Genomic DNA, 17,736 nt, shown 5'->3' on the forward strand with positions numbered 1-17,736 from the left:
GCACAACTGGGGAAGTAAGGGGAAGCTTTTTTTATTTATTGTGATTCAGCAACCATGGCTGGCCTTCTCTCGTCAGTCATCACATCTAGTTTGGCCCTGATGTAATGTGAGGTGGGGACACAGAAGCCCTCTCCATTGGGTCTTGTGGTTTCTGCTGACCCGTTCACACGTCTAAGTTATCCACTTGCTGTTGCAGACATTAAGAAAGACAAACATCTTTCTTGGGAAAGAGAATCAGAGAATTGTAGGCTTGAAAGGGACACCAAGGTTCATCTTGTTCAGAGCTTTACGTTGCATGTTGGTGACACACTTTTGAGACACACATCATTTCACGGCACAGTAATTCAGTTTTAATAGCAAACCGGAGGTTCAACTAACCCCTTTCCAGCCGTGGAAGCATTTGCCTGACACACCTACACATTGCAGTTACACAGTTTGGGTAACTCTGGCCTGGAGTCTGTTGTTTGACTTGCCTGCTATTCTGGTTCATGCCCACTAGAGTCCACTGACAGGTTGGAACATCCATTCCCCCAGATTTCTGCTCCACTGAAAAAGTGCCCACTAACTTTACAAACAAACTGGACGCTTACTTTTAAGCAGACCTTTGGGAGGTGGGGTGAGGGTGTTAGAGGAAAGCTACTCACTAGAGAAGATGATTTATGAGTCTATGGTGATTGTGTAGGGCGTGTAGGCGTAAATGCAACCATTCTCTCTCAATCCCAACAACCTAAGTTTCAAGTATGTATAAACCACGCTGCCTCCTGTGTTCCTTGAAAGCAGGTTGTTTCCTTTCTTAAATTTCTTTATGAAATTGGATCAAATACCATAAACAAAACCTAGCCATATCTAGCACAAGTGGGTGAAGGAGGCAACTACCCTGTGAGTATAGGTCCAACCAAAAAATCCTATTAGGCTTCCTCAAGGTGGAGTTAGATAGAGAATCATAGAATCTTACAGCTGGAAGGGACCCCAAGGGTCATCTAGTCCAACCCCCCCAATGCAGGAATCTGTTTAAAACTCTGTTTAAAAACCTCCAAGGAAGGCGAGTCCACCACCTCTTGTGGGAGTCTGTTCCACTGTTGAACAGCTGTTACTGCCAGAAAGTTTTTCCAAATGTTTAGTCGGAATCTCCTTTCTTGCAACTTGAAGCCATTGGTTTGAGTCCTACCCTCCAGAGCAAGAGAAAACAAGCATGCTTCCTCCTCCATGTGACAGCCCTTAAGATACTTGAAGATGGCTATCTCAGTCTCCTCTTTTCCAGGCTAAACCCAGCTCCTTCAAGCGCTCTTCATAAGGCTTTGTTTCCAGACCCTTGATCATCTTGATTGTCCTCCTCTGCATGCATTGCACCTTGTCAATATCCTTCTTAAACCGTGGTGTCCAGAACACAGTATTCCAGATGTGGTCTGTCCAAGGCAGAACAGAGTGGTAATTTTACGTCCCTTGATCTGAACACTATGCCTAGAATAAAAGGTAAAGGTAAAGGTACCCCTGCCCGTACGGGCCAGTCTTGCCAGACTCTAGGGTTGTGCGCTCATCTCACTCTATAGGCCGGGAGCCAGCGCTGTCCGCAGACACTTCTGGGTCACGTGGCCAGCGTGACAAGTTGCATCTGGCGAGCCAGCGCAGCACACGGAAACACCGTTTACCTTCTCGCTGGTAAGCGGTGCCTATTTATCTACTTGCACCCAGAGGTGCTTTCGAACTGCTAGGTTGGCAGGCACTGGGACCGAATGACGGGAGCGCACCCCGCTGCGAGGATTCGAATCGCCGACCTGACGATCGGCAAGTCCTAGGCGCTGTGGCTTTAACCCACAGCGCCACCCGCGTCCCCTATGCCTAGAATAGCATTAGCTTTTTTTGCTGCTGTATCACTTTTGACTCATGTTAAGCTTGTGGTCCACCAAGACCCCTATATATCCTTTTCACATGTACTGCTAGTAAGCCAGGTGTCTCCCATCTATATAGTTGTGGTTGAAATTTTTAAAAAGGGGTTAGTTAAATTAACAATGGTTGATAGGTTACTAGGGAGAGGGATACTGCCTTCATGCCATCCTTCCAGGGGCTTTCCACAGACATCAAAGTGGACATCATGGGAAAAGAGGATGTGGGACTAGAAGCCTTTAGCGCCTTACGATGTTAGCCACAATAGCTGATGGAGCCTCTATTTCCAGAGCCCGTCTGGCTATCTGATATTGGAGATAAACAGCTGGGGAACATTGTTGCCTTCAGTTTCTTGTGAGTGCCCTGGAGGTGTCTGGATGGTGGGCCTTTGGTCTCATCCAGAAGGGCCCTTCTTAGGTTCCTATAGAAAGTGGCTATCACCAGCTATTACTGGATTATTTGCCATGGTAGATAGATAAAACCTGTGTACAGAGACGGTTCACCTCTGAAAATGAGTTTTAGCTTCCTGGAGGCATCTGATGTATATGCTGGACTGAGGTCTCCTGGTCTAATTCAACAGAGCTTAAATTGCAGGGGGCGGGGGATACAGTGTACTTTAGAAGCTGTTGCTGTGGTTACCTTTTTAATACACATCTGTTACTCTTGCATGTCAACCCCTCGTTTCTCTATTTGTAGAGATGCTCCGACTCTGGAAGTTGCCATCAGCCACTTCCTCCTTCCTTGAGAGCTTGCAAAAGAAGTCTCCTTGGACTCCAGATCTGCCCCAAATGCTACAAAACTCCTGTTCTTAAGCAGAGCCGTAGCTAGGTGATCTTGCACCCCTGGCAGAACTGTCCAGATTGCGCCCCCTAGCCACAGACAACTTAGCTCTTCTTTCTGCCTCTCCCCCAACCCCCCTCCCATTCAATTCACCCTCTATTTAAAACCTTTTCTTATGAGGCAATAATCAATATTTTTATTTATAGACATATTTATGGACATGTTTTTTAAGCCGATTTTGCACACACACACCCCGCCTGCATCCTTGGTGGGGGCCCACCTCGCCACCCCCTAGCTATGGCCCTGCTTGCTGTCAGCCATGGCCAGGAAAGCGTTCTTCTTGAGACTGGTCATAACCTGTAAAAGGTTATAATTAGGGTCTTCAGCCTGATACATCTGTTTGAGGATGCACATGTTGTGTCACATTAGATGTGACAAGTCCAAGCACATTTTTATAAAAAATGTTGTGCTTTAAAAAGTAAAATGGATTAAATGTTCTGGAGAGATTGTAGTTCTTTTGTGGCAATGAGAGAATGTGAGGAGTGGGGGCGCTCTCTTTTCTAGAGGCCCTGCTTTTGGTGTATGGAAATTTACAACTGAAGCTTTTCCCTTCATGGATATAAATGGTGGGGAAAACTTCACGTGTCTGAAGTTAATGTAAAGGAATGCTCCTCAATACTGAAGGCCCTTCCAGGGAGGAACTGAAATCAAGATAGACTGAAATCAAGATACATTATGTCGACAGCATCCCCTTAATCCACCAAGCTTGTAACTCCGTCAGCAAAGGAAATGAGATTTGTCTTTTTTTTTTAAAGTAATCTTTATTACTTTTCAAACTTACAACAGACAAGAAAAAAGAACAAAAGAAAAAAACAATACAATAAACAATACAAAACACAGCCTTAACACTAAATTAAACAAAACAAAACAACAACAATTTAAAAAACATATAGCATACCATTTCATTAGTCTATCTTTCATTCCCTTATTTCATCGACTTCCTCTCACCTCCCTTTTTGTTTTCCACTTCTGTTACTTGTTTCAGCAAATCCTTTCCATCTTTCTCTATTTTTATCATTATGAATGTCTTAACATATTTTTAACCTTATTTTCCATTAATACTAAAATACTTATTTATACTTAACTCCTTATAGCATTTCTGCTAAAGCCATAAAGTTTCATTCCAACAATTTTCAAACACTCATTAATTTTACAATATTTCTATGTACAAACTTTAGACTTTCCCAATCTTCTACCACCATCTCTTCTCCCTGGTCTCGGATTCTGCCAATCATTTCCGTCCATTCCATATAGTTCATCAACCTTGAGATCTTCTGTCCGAGGCTCTTAAATCTTTTCCAAGTCCCTTCTGCAATTCTTCTTCATATTCTTTGATGCTGAAAATGCTGAAGAGCAAGTCTCGGGGAGGCCCCAACCCAACCACGCCCCCATTCCCTCTCGACAGGCCAGCCAACTCTCCACAGCTAGAACCAAGGTCCACACAATATCTCAAATCATGTTTCAAGACTCCTCCAGATCCAAAGACCCCCACAACTCCAATCACCTCCTGACCCAGATTCAGAACCCAAAGGTCAATAAATCCCTGCATGAAAGAGTCTATCCAACCTTCCTTCTCCAGTGCAGGCAGGGCTCCAATCTTCAAATTCTGACTTTTTCTATATTCTATATTCATTCATAAGAGGCCTCTGAAAGGCTGGGGCTTCCACTTGTATTACTTTAGGTTCAACAACCACAACTTTCTCCTTCTCCCCAGTTTGTCCTGTCAAAGTAGTTTCCTGTATCAAATCCTGAGCAATTTCTGTATTAATGGTCACTTTTTATCCCAAATTTATCACTTTTTGTTCCAGGTTCTCAAGTTTGGAATTCATAAAAGGTAAAAGTAAAGGTACCCCTGCCCGTACGGGCCAGTCTTGACAGACTCTGGGGTTGTGCGCCCATCTCACTTAAGAGGCCAGGGGCCAGCGCTGTTCAGAGACACTTCCGGGTCACGTGGCCAGTGTGACAAAGCTGCATCTGGCGAGCTAAACACCGTTTAGCTTCCCGCTGGTAAGCGGTCCCTATTTATCTACTTGCACCCGGAAGTGCTTTCGAACTGCTAGGTTGGCAGGCGCTGGGACCGAGCAGCGGGAGCGCACCCCGCCGCAAGGATTCGAACCGCCAACCTTTTGATCGGCAAGTCCTAGGCGCTGAGGCTTTAACCCACAGCGCCACCTGCGTCCCTTGGAATTCATAACATCCGTCTTTTTATGAAGCTGTTCCAGTGAGTAGCTTATCTTACATAAAACAGTCACTAAAGCTCCTTCTGTCAACATTCTTAAAGTCCAAGGTCAATCTCTGATTCTCACAGCTCTTATCTTGCAGCTGGAAAGAACCCACTCTTGTAACAGTTTCAAAAGCTCCCTCTAGAGGGAAACAGTCTCCACTAGTATCGATCCTTTCATGCGCATTTTAAAATATAAAGTTAGTTTCAATTTTCAATTACTTTTCCTCCTTTTTGAACACAGAAGAGGACAATGGAAACAATATATTTCTCTTATTTAGCCATCTGTCAACATGCTATCCGTTCACAGTCAATGAACTCTCCCAAAACGTTAATTCTTCTGGCAGCCCTTTTCCAGGTTCAGAGCAGTGGTAATTTAATTTTTCATTCTCTCCTGCAGGCTCACTAAGTCCAAAATTTCCCCCCTCATCTCCTGCTTCCAAGGGGGGTTTTTAACAGTTTTAACCGATGGAGATTTAATCCTTTACAAAATACTTTCCAAGGCTTTAACTTGCAACGTCTTTGCTTCAATCTATTTACAAAAGAGGAAGGCGGACTTCCTGTTTAAAACCTTCCCGCTTCGATGCCAAATTAATGAATTTAAAGATCCAATTTTCCGTTCTACTCACGGGTAGTTGTTTAAAGTCAAATTGTCCACAGGAAAAAGTCAGCGCTCTCCGGCAACAGCAATGCGGCTTCACTCCGTGAAAGAAGCAGTTGATTCAAAGCACCGCGCCGCTCACCCCACTTCGCTCCGGATCCCCAAATCAGGGTTTCCCTGCGAGTAGGGGAGGCGCAAAAGGTGCCAGCCGAATCCCAAGTTCACAAGCTCCTCCCGCCTGTGATTTCAACGGGTCTCCGCCTTCGCCGTGGCAGTCAGACCCTAATTTACACGGAGCAAATTCCTCCCGATCGGAGGAACTCCGCCATTGCCTGGAGGCGCCAACCCGGAAGTCAGGAAATGAGATTTGTCTGTGTGGTGTTCCTACAGAGCCCCCGGTCGTTTCACAGACTATTGACCTGTATACCACTGCTTTATTCTTCCGCTGCCACCAACCAGGTTTCTTCTGGTGAAATACTGAGTCTCAGTCAGGTTGTAAAGTCAACAACGAAGATTAAAGTTTATTGAAGAACAAACAAGTTTTTAAAATATTCAGAAAGGTTTCTCAAATGCACACCCTTAACTAGATGTGGCACTATCTCACACTGTCACACTCTTCTCTCTCAGTTCTATCCCTGTCTCTCACTCTAGCTGTCACAACCGCTATGTTCGTCTTACTGGCTCTGTCTGTCTCTGACTCCTCTATCTCCCCATGGTAAAACCCCTGGGCTGAGCCTCAAAACCAGGTAGGCTCCGCCTCTGAGCTTTCTCATGGGTCAATCTACATTAACCATTTCCACACCCCCCCCCCGTACAAACAAAATCACAAGGAATGGGCAAATGCCACAGTCTGGAATTACTTGTCTTTGAGAAACCCATGTTGGGTCTTAGGAATCACAGCATTCTTTTCTAAATGCTCACAAACTGTGGTGTTTGCCCGTTCTTTTTAAAATGTCTGTACAGGGGGAGAGAAAGAGTTAATAGGTAGACCAATAGAAAAGCCAAAGGCGGAGCCTACCTGTTCATAAAAGGGCTAAGCCCGAGGTTTGGGTTGGTTGGTTTTAGTTGGCTGGGAAAGGCAGTTGAGAAAGCAGTTGGCAGACAGTTGGAAATAGACAGTTAGTGTGGTTGGTTCTTGTGTGAGGGGAGGTAGAAGAGTTAGAGACAGGATAAAATAAGACTAAGAAGGTAAAGAGTAACAATGTTTTGAATGTAGTTGAAGTTTATTTGTGTTTGCAATAAACTACACTCTTCTTTGTTAACTTAAGAACCTGACTGAGACTACCATATTTTTCGCTCCATAAGACGCACTTTTTTCTTCCTAAAAAGTAAGGGGAAATGTCTGTACGTCTTATGGAGCGAATGTGTGCTCCCTGGAGCCAAATTGCCCAGGGACGAACATGGTTTTTTTTTTTTTTTTTTTTTTTTTAAGAGGGAAGTGGGAGTTTAAAGGAAGCAGCTGATCGGAAAGCGATCGGGGAGGGAGTTAATGGACGCTAGAGATAAAGCAGGCTGCCTGGGAGGGGGGAGGTAAAAGCCCATGGATCCTCAGGATTTTTGCACTGGGTCACCCCAAATTCACCATCAGATCACATAGCATGTCCATGGCTACAGCCTGCACCACAAAAATCATACATCCACTGTTTTGTTCAGATTTTTTTTTTCTTGTTTTCCTCCTCTAAAAACTAGGTGCGTCTTATGGTCAGGAGCGTCTTATGGAGCGAAAAATATGCTGAGTGATTTCCTTGGGGAGGACCTGGTTGGTGGCAGCGGATTAGTGGTGTACGGGTCAATAGTCCGTGAGACGACCAAGGGCTTTGTACGAATGCCACACAGACTGACTGGGCTGCTGCTGCGCCACTTTTGGGACAAGGGAGGTTTGAGAGGGTGGGATGGGGTGACCCCCTTCTCTTACAGAAAGGGTGGGGGCTGCCCCCTATCTTGGGTTGGGTGGACTGGGCAGCAGGCTGCTGCTTCTCTTGGTGTGAAGAGGGTTTGGGGACGGCCCTTTTTATTAGGGTGGCATGAGGGCTGCTCCTTCTGTTGAGGGGGTGCTCCTGGTGGAATCTGCCCCCTTATCCCCTAGGGTGGGGCTGTGGTGTTAGCTGGCCTTTCCCTCGTGGGGAGGGGGGATGTGGGAAAGGGAGGGAGTAGGGAGGAGCTGCTTGCCCTCAGGGTCTTCCAGACACCCTCTGGGCTGAAAGGGAAAGAAAAAGAGAGGGCAGTGGCATAGCGTGGGGGGGGTGCAGGGGGTGCCGGCCGCACCGGGCGCAACATCTGGGGGTTAGGGTTAGGGGGCGCAAATCCCACGCTACGCCACTGAGAGAGGGACATTTCATTCATTCATAAAATTATTTCTGTACTGCTTTGTCTCTCTCTCACACACATATTCATTCATGGAAGCTGTTTACAGCATTCCAAGCCATAGAAGGATTAAAGACAGGCATGCATTAACCCTTTGTGGAGGGCTGTGTCATCCTCTTGTCATGAATATAATACATGGGGATAAGTGCATGCTTGCAAGTATACAGAAGCACAAACACAGCCCCATATGCCAAGAAAGCACTACAGAAAAATGGCAGTTGCTCTTTGAATTTTAAATCCCCTTAGGAAACAGCAGCCTCTATAGGAAAAACAGTGTCAGTAGGAGGCTGGGCTCTGCAAAAGGGCTTGTCAACACCTCATCCATCAAACAGCAGGGGGCAAAGCAGAGAAACACACCTTGTGGAAGTTATTAAATGTATTTACTAAAGGTACATACTGCCCTTAATCCACAGATCACAGTGTCAATGACATAAAAATGCAATATAAAAGCACAAAATACATGACAAGAACAAAAAATAAACAAACCTATAACCCACCCCCATATTATAACATTATTAATTAAAGCCTATAAACTCTCTTTTATGAATAAAAAAAACACCGTAAATGTTTGAATAAAATGTTTTGTGCTGGCCAGATGAGGGGCAGCCACAATCCCCTGAGTGTAACAGCACATGCTTGACCTTTCCAGCAAACTGTCAATGGGGAATACTAGACCTAACAAAATACCTAAATAAAGCTATCTACCCAAAAATATACTACCATTGGCCCCAGAGGTGAAAGAGACACTTTGACTGGTCAGGGACTTGAACTAGTCAAGAAAGTTGTGATTCCTCACCGGCACTTTAAAAAAGTAAGGTCTTCCTACCTTCCTTTTGAACAGCAGCAAAGATCTATCACAAACTCAGGAGCGGAGAAGAGTCAAATAAGCCTAATCAGGTGATGATTTAACCCAAGAAAAGCAGAACCACCATAAAAAAATTAAGGTGTCTACTCAAACAATTTAAGTGACTCCCTACCAGAATAAGCCAATCCCCAAACAGCTGGCCCCAGACCAATGTGACTGGGTGGAACCAGCAGAAGAAGAATTGATATCCTCCTTCCTCAAACCCCCTGATGAAGAACAACACAGGATTATGGACAAATTAGAGCTACCATTTAAATTGAGACATTTACGGACATTTACCCAGCCCAATTTTGAAGGAACAGATTCAATTGCCACAATTCAAAATCTGATTTTAAGATCACTGTTGAGGCAGAGGCTGAAAATATCCCTGTTAGACACAGAATAAAAATCCTTGCTCTGGCAAAGAATTACTAGCCAACAAATATCTAGAACGACACGAACTGGGTAGCCCATTGGAATCAGCATAAGACATGGAGGCTGAAGAGCATGAGAAGATGCAAGCTGCCCAATTTCGCAATAGCAGCGTTTTTTTGGGCACCACAGGTTGTTTAGATCAGACAGATTAGAAGTAAAGCACACGAAGAGTCGGACACGACTAAACGACTAAACAACAACAAAAGCACACTGAGCATTCACTACATTTCTTGTCATGGAACTTGGCAGGGTGGATAAACAGATTTGTTGATCCTGAATTTATTACTTATATGCAATCATTTGATTTACTGTGCCTACAAGAAACTTGGCGAACAGGTACCACCAGCATCCATTTACAAGGCTTTAAAATAGTGTTCTGCCCAGCAGTTAAAACAGGTAAATACGGATGTGGAAGTGGCGGTGTGGCTGTCCTCTCTCTTGCAACACACAAATGGATATAAAGGAGCTGAAATTAACAAATAATGGTTATATCCGGACAGTATTAGTAAACCTTCCTAAAATGAATTCATGTATCTGCTTAAATGTATACAGTGGTACCTTAGGTTAAGAACTTTATTTGTTCTGGAGGTCTGTTCTTAACCTGAAACTGTTCTTAACCTGAGGTACCACTTTAGCTAATGGGGCCTCTCGCTGCTGCTGCCGCCGTGCAATTTCTGTTCTGATCCTGAAGCAAAGTTCTTAACCCGAGGTACTATTTTTGGGTTAGCGGAGTCTGTAACCTGAAGCGTCTATAACCTGAAGCGTCTGTAACCCGAGGTACCACTATATATCCCTCCTAAACACAGTGCTTTTTTCTGGGGGTACGCAGGGGTACGCATACCCCTAAACATTTTCTGAATCTTTATACTTTTGTCCATTTACTGCAATTATTTCCCCCGATTTGAACTATAAAATGGTGATTTTCTTGAGTCAAAATGAGAGTACCCCTAAACATTTTTTTAAGAAAAAAAGCACTGCCTAAACACATAAACCACGATGCAAAACAACTCTGGCAGGATCTAGAACAAGTTCTACAATGTACTGAGACAAAATTCCCAACAATAGAGGTATTGTTATGTGGGGATTTTAATATGAGAGTGGGGGGGGGGGATAATGACCTAATAAATAAAGCTGTTGCCCTAGATGAGGACAATATTAACACCACAGACATATCCTCACAAAATAGGATCATCTATCAATTTGGGCAATATGCTTATATATTCCAGAATAGGGGCAGTATGGTAGATTACATATTTGTGTCATATGCTGTTTATTCAAAAATCCAATTATTTTAAGTGGAAGATAGGGCAGATAGTGATCCCCTTTCATTGGTGGCCCAGGTAGGTCACTTAAAGAGTAGCAAAGGCCCCACTGTCATTCATCCAATGCAGGGAGTAAACTGCGGTCCTCTATTGGACACCAGATGCTGCAGCAGGTGTGCAGCCAAAACACCTCCCTCAAGAAGAGGTCTCCTGTTTCTCTGGCCAAGGGAAGGCCAGTGCAAGGGACAAAATGCACCATCTTGGTCAAGGTATCCACCACTACCAAAATGGTAGTGGCCCTGGGATGGAGGCAGGTCCGTGATAAAGTCCAGTCCGCCAGAGCTGTTCAGGAATTGGTAGAGGTAGAAGGTGTCCTGCCAGCTTGCCAGAACCGTCTTTAGCCCGACGACAGACTGGACAGGAGGCCACATATTGCTCCACCTTGACCCAAAGATGAGGCCACCAAAAGTCCCAGCAAATGAAGTTTTGAAATGTCCGAAGTGACTTGCCAGAAGACTGTCATGGCACAACCACAGAAGAATTCCCTGCAGTGGACCAGGAGGCACATAATAACGGTACCAAAAAAGAAGCACATCCTGGTACAGAGTCCAATGGCAAGGAGTGTGTCCAGCCCATTCAGGCAATTCTTGCTGCTGGTGCTGCAAATAGGCATCCTGCTGTTGTTGCTCATGCAGCTCCCACAGAAAGTCCCCAGGAACTTGGGCCATAGCAAAGCTGGCAGGAGGCAAGACCGTGGCTGTATGTGATGCATCATCAGACCGCTCATACTCCGGCTTCCTAGACAGGGTATCAGCCTGCTGGTTCTGGCTGCGGGGAATATAGATGACATTGAAACTGAAGAACTGGGACCACCGGATCTGGCGCTGATTCAGCTTCTTGGGTGACTGGAGACGTTCTAGGTTCCGATGGTCTGTCTGATCTTCAACCAGATAACGGGCCCCCTCTAACAAATGATGCCACATCTCAAAGGCCACTTCGACAGCCAATAGTTCCTCATCCCAAATGTCATAATTCCACTCTGCCGGTTGAAGTTTTCAGGAGTAGTACCCACAGGTGTAGAACACCGAAGGCTGTCGGTCGGCCTGCAGTAGCACCACCCCTACCGTAACATCCGAAGCATCGGTTTCCACCACAAACGGCAGTGTTGGGTCCGGTTGCCTAAGGATGGGTTGTGAAGCGAACACAGCCTTCAAGGCATCTAATGCCTCCTGAGCTGCACCATCCCAGACAAACACAGCCTTTTTCCAAAGGAGGACGGTCAGAGATGCTGTTACCTGAGTGAAGTGCAGGATGAACGAATAATAGTAGTTCACAAATCCCAGTAGGTTCTGCACCTCCTTGGGGTTATGGGGAGACTGCCAGGACAAAATAGTCTCCACCTTCCCAGGGTCCATGGCAATGCCATTGGCTGAGATGCAATGGCCCAGGAAGTTGATGGTGGGCTTGTCAAACTCGCACTTCGAGAGCTTAGCGAACAGGCAATGCTCTTGTAATCTCTGCAGCAGGGTGTATACATGCTGCTCATGGTCAGTGGCCAAAGAGTAGTTGTTCAGGATGTTGTCCAGGTAAACAAAGCAGTCAAGGAGGTCCTGGAACACATCATTCATGAAATGTTGGAAGACCAGGCAAGTTGGTCAAGCTGAAGGGAATTACGGTGTACTCAAAGTGCCCATATCGTGTCCGAAATGCTGTCTTCCATCCATTACCCTCACAGATGTGCACCAGATCCATATACATGGCCTGGAGATGTTGCCTAAGATGTCAAAATTGGCCAGCAATGGACTCTCTTGTGGCAGCTTTTGGACAGCAGGCTGATGATGAACCCCACTTTATGCCCATATGCCGGAAAGTGCTCAGCCTGCAAACTGCGGACAACTGGAACGGACCTCAAAAGGCTGGGAACTTTGCTGGACCCATCCAACTTGTCAGGGCCAGCATGGGAAAAGAGCCCGCCAGGGACAGTGGCCAGCCAGCAGCTGAGAAGGCCCCTTTCATGAACTCAACCTCCTCTTCACACATAGCTTACCTGGATGATACGCCGGAACCGAGCATCCCTCTGCTGCTTCATTTTAAGAATCTCCAGGGCATTGGCCTGTTGCAAGCTGCTTTTGAGGATGGCCTGCCAGAGCTCCTCGCTTGCAGCCACCCCAAACTGGGGGGAAGGAAGCGGGCAGGGGAGAGGAAACATGCCTGGTGAGCATCAGGAAATCAAGGGCCCCAGTCCACTGGAGACCCACAGGCAGCCCCTTCCCAGCTGCCGCCAGCCTCTCCACCCTGCTCTGGGATCCTTACCTGGGAAAGGAGGAGGTCCCCGAACTCCTCAATGAGGGGTCCTTTCTCCAGCAGATCCCTCATCTTCCCCGACAGAGAACCTGGGAGGGGAGGGGAGAAACACGGGAGGGGAGGTTGAGCAAGGCAATGAGAGTGGGGGAATAAAGAATAACCCCAGCAGGGACAGGAGGGGGACGGAGACGGCCTGCTCTTTTTAAAATGCCACTTTCTCAGTGGTGGAGAGACAAGGTGTCTCATTTGTTTATGTCATTTACCTTACCCTCCAAGGAACTTAAGAGGGTATCCATGGATTCCGTCCTCATTTAATCCTCACAACAACCCTGTGAGGTAGGTTAGGCTTAGAGGCAGCAACTGGCTGCCCCCTCCATCCTCCCCTGTCCAAGGCAGTGGATGCCTCTGAACAACCCTCGTTCCTGGGGGGGGGGCATTGCGCTCGAACTCCTGCCCTGCAGCTTGTGGCCCCCCCTGAAAACTGGCTGCAGGTGTGGCTGGGCCCCTTGGGCCTGATCCTGCTGCAGAGCTCTTTGGGTGCTGTGTTTTTCTTTTAGTCCCTTCTCCCTCTGCCCCTGACCCATCCAGGAAGAAGCGGAGGCCTGGGCCAGCCACAGAATGGGGACCGGTCTGGAGGGGAAGCAGACTTACCATGGATCTTAAGCAGTTCTCTTAGGTCAGGGAAGACAAGGGTCAGCTCCTCCTGCGAAAGGAGCTTTTCTGTATGGAGCCGCTGATAGAAGAGCACGGCCACAATACGAAGGGAGCTCAGGTGGGAGGCCTCCGTCATAAACAGCTCTGTGCAAAGAGGGTAGACGGGGAAGAAGGTCAGGTAGAGGCCGCATCCCAGCAGGGTCTGGAAAAAAGGCAGCTAAAACGGGCTGTTCTTTCAAAAAAGACTTGGGCTCTGCCTGACAAGGAGAGATGGATCCTGCTCTCCTCCGGAACTGGGAGCAAAGCCCAAAGAGTGGCCATTGGTGGGGTGCCAAGGAGTTGGGTCCTCCTGGCCCAAAGTGACCTCCATGCTGACCAGCAGGTGGCTGTCCAGCACCTCAGCCAGGGGTCCCTCCTTCCCAGGCCTTCCTGGAGATGCCACTGCACTTGGGGCTCATGCAGGCAAGGCAAGGGCTCCACCGCCGAGCTGTGGCCATTTGCCAGCCTGGACACCAGGAAGCACCCCATGGCTCTAGCGGTTTTAGGGCAGCGTGACTGGTGTGGCTGCACTGGGCACCACACTGCAGGGGGTGCCAAATCAGTGCTTTGGTACAGAGCACGAGAAGCGGCAGTGGGCCTTGTGGGTGGGAGTTGCACAGGATGGCACTGGAATTTGAGAGCCCAAAGTCCACCACTGTCATTCTGGGTCTTGTTTGGAGAAAATTTATCTCCTGACCATTTTTGAGAACTCAAATGTTCCAGGCTACCCTTGGGAGGGAGAAGGACCCACTTCCCAGCCGATCTCCCAGGCACTCCCTCCCTCCCCATGCTTTACGAAAGTGAAGATCCCCCTGGACTCCCTTGCCTAATATTTCTGAGGGAGACCTGAGGTAAGAGCTACAGAAAGACCCTCCTCACCATGAATGGCTTCCTGCCGGAGGACCTCCCTTGCCAGAAGAGAACCAGCGATGTTGCGGCCGGCCGTCTCTCCACAGGCTCCCCTCGTATTGAAAGACTTCCTCCAGCTCCGAGGGGAGGGAGGGGCCCGGCTTGGCTCTCCCATCTGAGACTCTGGCTGTTCTGTGGAAGAAGGGAGAAGCAAAGATCAGTTAGACTGTAACAATAAAGTAATGACTAAAATGCATAAGATGTTATTGGAATGGGAAACAAAAGCTGAACAAGTGCAATCTTCAACAATACGTTGGGCAATAGATATTGGTCATAACATTGAAAAGGAGGCATGAGAATGATTGTGGAATATGGATATAAAATTTACAACTTGCTATGGTATAAGAGAAAATTATATGAAAAATGTTATATAGATGGTATTTAACACTTAGTAGACTGGCAAAAATGTATGAATCAAAAGTGAATAAGTGTTGGAAGTGTAAAGAGAAAGAAGGTTTGTTTTTTTCACATGTGGTGGTGTGGTCTTGTAATAAGGTCAAAGCTTACTGGCAAATGATATATAATGAATTGAAAAAATGTTTAAGGTAACATTTGTAAGAAAACCAGAAGCTTTTCTCTTGGGAATTATAGGATCAGAACTACCTAAACAGTATAGAAAGTTATTTATATATGCAGCTACAGCTGCAAGAATGGAAAGAAGTAGATGTCCCGGTGAAAGAAGAATAGATAGTAAAACTAATGGATGCAGAAATGGCAAAGCTTACCAGAAGAATAAGAAACTAAAGAATAAGAATAAGACACAAAACTTTTTATAATGGAATGGAAATGGTTTATTGAATATTTACAAACAAACTGTAAATGGATTAAAACGTTGGCGGGATTATTGCAAAAACCTGCAGTTTCAAAAATATATGTGAGAACAGATGATTAAAAGAATGAGTTAAGATAATTTGGAGTATGCAGAATGTGAAAATAAATATAAGTAACCACAGAAACAGCAGGAAGGAAGTCAAGGTTCAAAATGTTAGAATTATAGTTGAACTATTGTTGTAATATAAATGAAAATTATATAAAAAAAATTAAAAACCTAACTCTGTGCCAAGTCACAACAACCTTTTAAACTGACAAAAGGCACTGCCAGTTACAGTACTTCTTATTTTGCAAAGAGTGCAGAGCTAATCCCCAGGGCTGCTCTCCTGCAGATGACTAACAAGGTTCTCTGATCCACTTTCCACATTGGACAGCAAGTGGCTGATTCTGGCTACTCCTGTTCAGAGTCAGGATAAACCCCTGGCCGTGTTATGATGCTAAATTACCCTGATGTTTTCTCCATCAAGCCTCCCCAAACCTGGTTCCCTCCAGATGTTGCAACGGGACTCCAACTTTTGCAATTTGGATGGTGACAAAAAAGGAAACTCAGAGAATTCATCAGAAAACTCCCTGGGAAAATTGCTGGCTCATGTAACACAGCATGGGAGTTAGAAAGGTCAAATAACCAAGGAGCATCTTTAAAAACTAGGCATGTGGTGGGGGCATAAATCTTCAGGATGCCTCCTCCCTTTCCCATGACTTTACCTTCTACGCCACCAGCGGCACATTATGAAAAAGATCTTCAGAGCCAGAAAGACCACAAAAGGTTTTCAAGACCACAAAAGAAGGATCGCTGCTTTATGGGCTGCTAACTGATCCAACTGGCTTTCAACTGACCCAAGCCTCCTAGAACTCACCTCCTAGGAACAAAAAATTCCGCAGGATTCCCCAGCTGGTTGTGAGGTCAGAGCCTGGCCAGGGACTGGAGCCAATGGGCTCTGGGCTCCAGGAACGCTCTCTCTGCCAGGCCCATGGCACCACTGGGCGACTTCAGGCAGCTGCCAAGCATCTGGCCCAGCCCTGCATTTACCCCCAAGCAGAAGGCTCAGGCAGCTGGATCTAGGCTCTCTTTAAGACTTTCCCCAAACCCTCCCAGCTTTGCATCCCTCTGAATAATCGATAAAATAAGGCAGGCCAGGACTGTGGTCCAGTTTCTGGCACCTCCTTAAAACTCACCTGTTTGCCCAGGTGTTGTTGGCTGGCTAGTGGTCCATCATTTGGTCACAGTGTATTAGATCTTATTAAAAAAAGGGGGGGGGCTTCATTGTATTATGGAGCCACCTTCTCTCTGCCTGGGTGCTCACCCACATTTGCCACCTCCAGGCATCTTTTTAAAACATGTTTGTGCACCTATATGCCTTTCTTGGTGCTTTATTGTATATTCTTTTTAAATAATATTTATTAAAAATTTAAGAATTACAAAAAGAAAAGAAAAAGAATTAGAGCCAGTGTGGTGTAGTGGTTAAGAGCAGTTGTCTCGTAATCTGGGGAACCGGGTTCGCGTCCCCGCTCCTCCACATGCAGCTGCTGGGTGACCTTGGGCCAGTCACACTTCTCTGAAGTCTCTCAGCCCCACTCACCTCACAGAGTGTTTGTTGTGGGGGAGGAAGGGAAAGGAGAATGTGAGCCGCTTTGAGACTCCTTAAAGGGAGTGAAAGGCGGGATATCAAATCCAAACTCTTCTTCTTCTTCTTAAACATAACAATACAATACAATACAATACAGAAACAAAAACACTCCATATACATAACAAAACAAGACAAAAGCAATTAAAAACACATCCAATACTTTCAATATTATTATCTTCCATTTACAGTGGTGCCTCGCAAGACAAAATTAATTCGTTCCGCGAGTCTTTTCGTCCTGCGATGTTTTTCGTCTTGCGAAGCACGGTCCGTCGCAACTGGTGCCTCTTCAAGCGGCTTTAGGAAAAAAGCGAACATACTCGCAAGACGTTTTCGTCTTGCAAAGCAAGCCCATAGGGAAATTCGTCTTGCGAAGCGACGCAAAAACTGAAAAACCCTTTCGTCTTGCGCGTTTTTCGTTTTGCGAGGCATTCGTCTTGAGGGGCACCACTGTACTTGTTTCAGCGACCTCCTTGCACCTCCCTTTTGTGTATTCCACTTTAATTGATTGTTTCAGCAAATCCTTTCCATCTTCCTCAATTTTCTGTCCTATAATTTATCTTAACACATTCGAACCTTATTTTCCCCTTTAATCCATTTACCATCTATTGTACTTAGTCCTTTATAATATTTCTGCTAAAGCCACATAATGTCATTCCAGCCTCCTTCTAACATTCCTTAATTTTACAATGTTTCTGTAAATAAGCTTTAAATTTCTTCCAATCTTCTTCCACCGACTCTTCTCCCTGGTCTCGGATTCTGCCAGTCATTTCTGCCAATTCCATATAGTCCATCAACTTCATCTGCCATTCTTCCCGGGTGGGTAAATCTTGTGTTCTTGGTGCTTTATTGTATTATTACACGAAAACTCCGTATTTTCTCCAAGGAACTCAAAGTGGTGTACAAGATGCAATTCCTCTCTC

General features: G+C 45.9%; 1 long non-coding RNA gene across 1 annotated transcript; it reads left to right on the forward strand.

Moving 5' to 3' along the window:
- Positions 1-5,939: 5,939 nt before the first annotated feature.
- Positions 5,940-7,747, forward strand: LOC310831849. The gene is made up of 3 exons (XR_014558023.1): positions 5,940-6,734; positions 7,236-7,443; positions 7,576-7,747. It is a non-coding gene; the product is annotated as an uncharacterized lncRNA (long non-coding RNA).
- Positions 7,748-17,736: the final 9,989 nt, after the last annotated feature.

This window comes from Podarcis gaigeae (genome assembly GCF_964106915.1).
Source record: "Podarcis gaigeae genome assembly, chromosome: 14".
Taxonomy (NCBI): Eukaryota; Metazoa; Chordata; class Lepidosauria; order Squamata; family Lacertidae; genus Podarcis; species Podarcis gaigeae.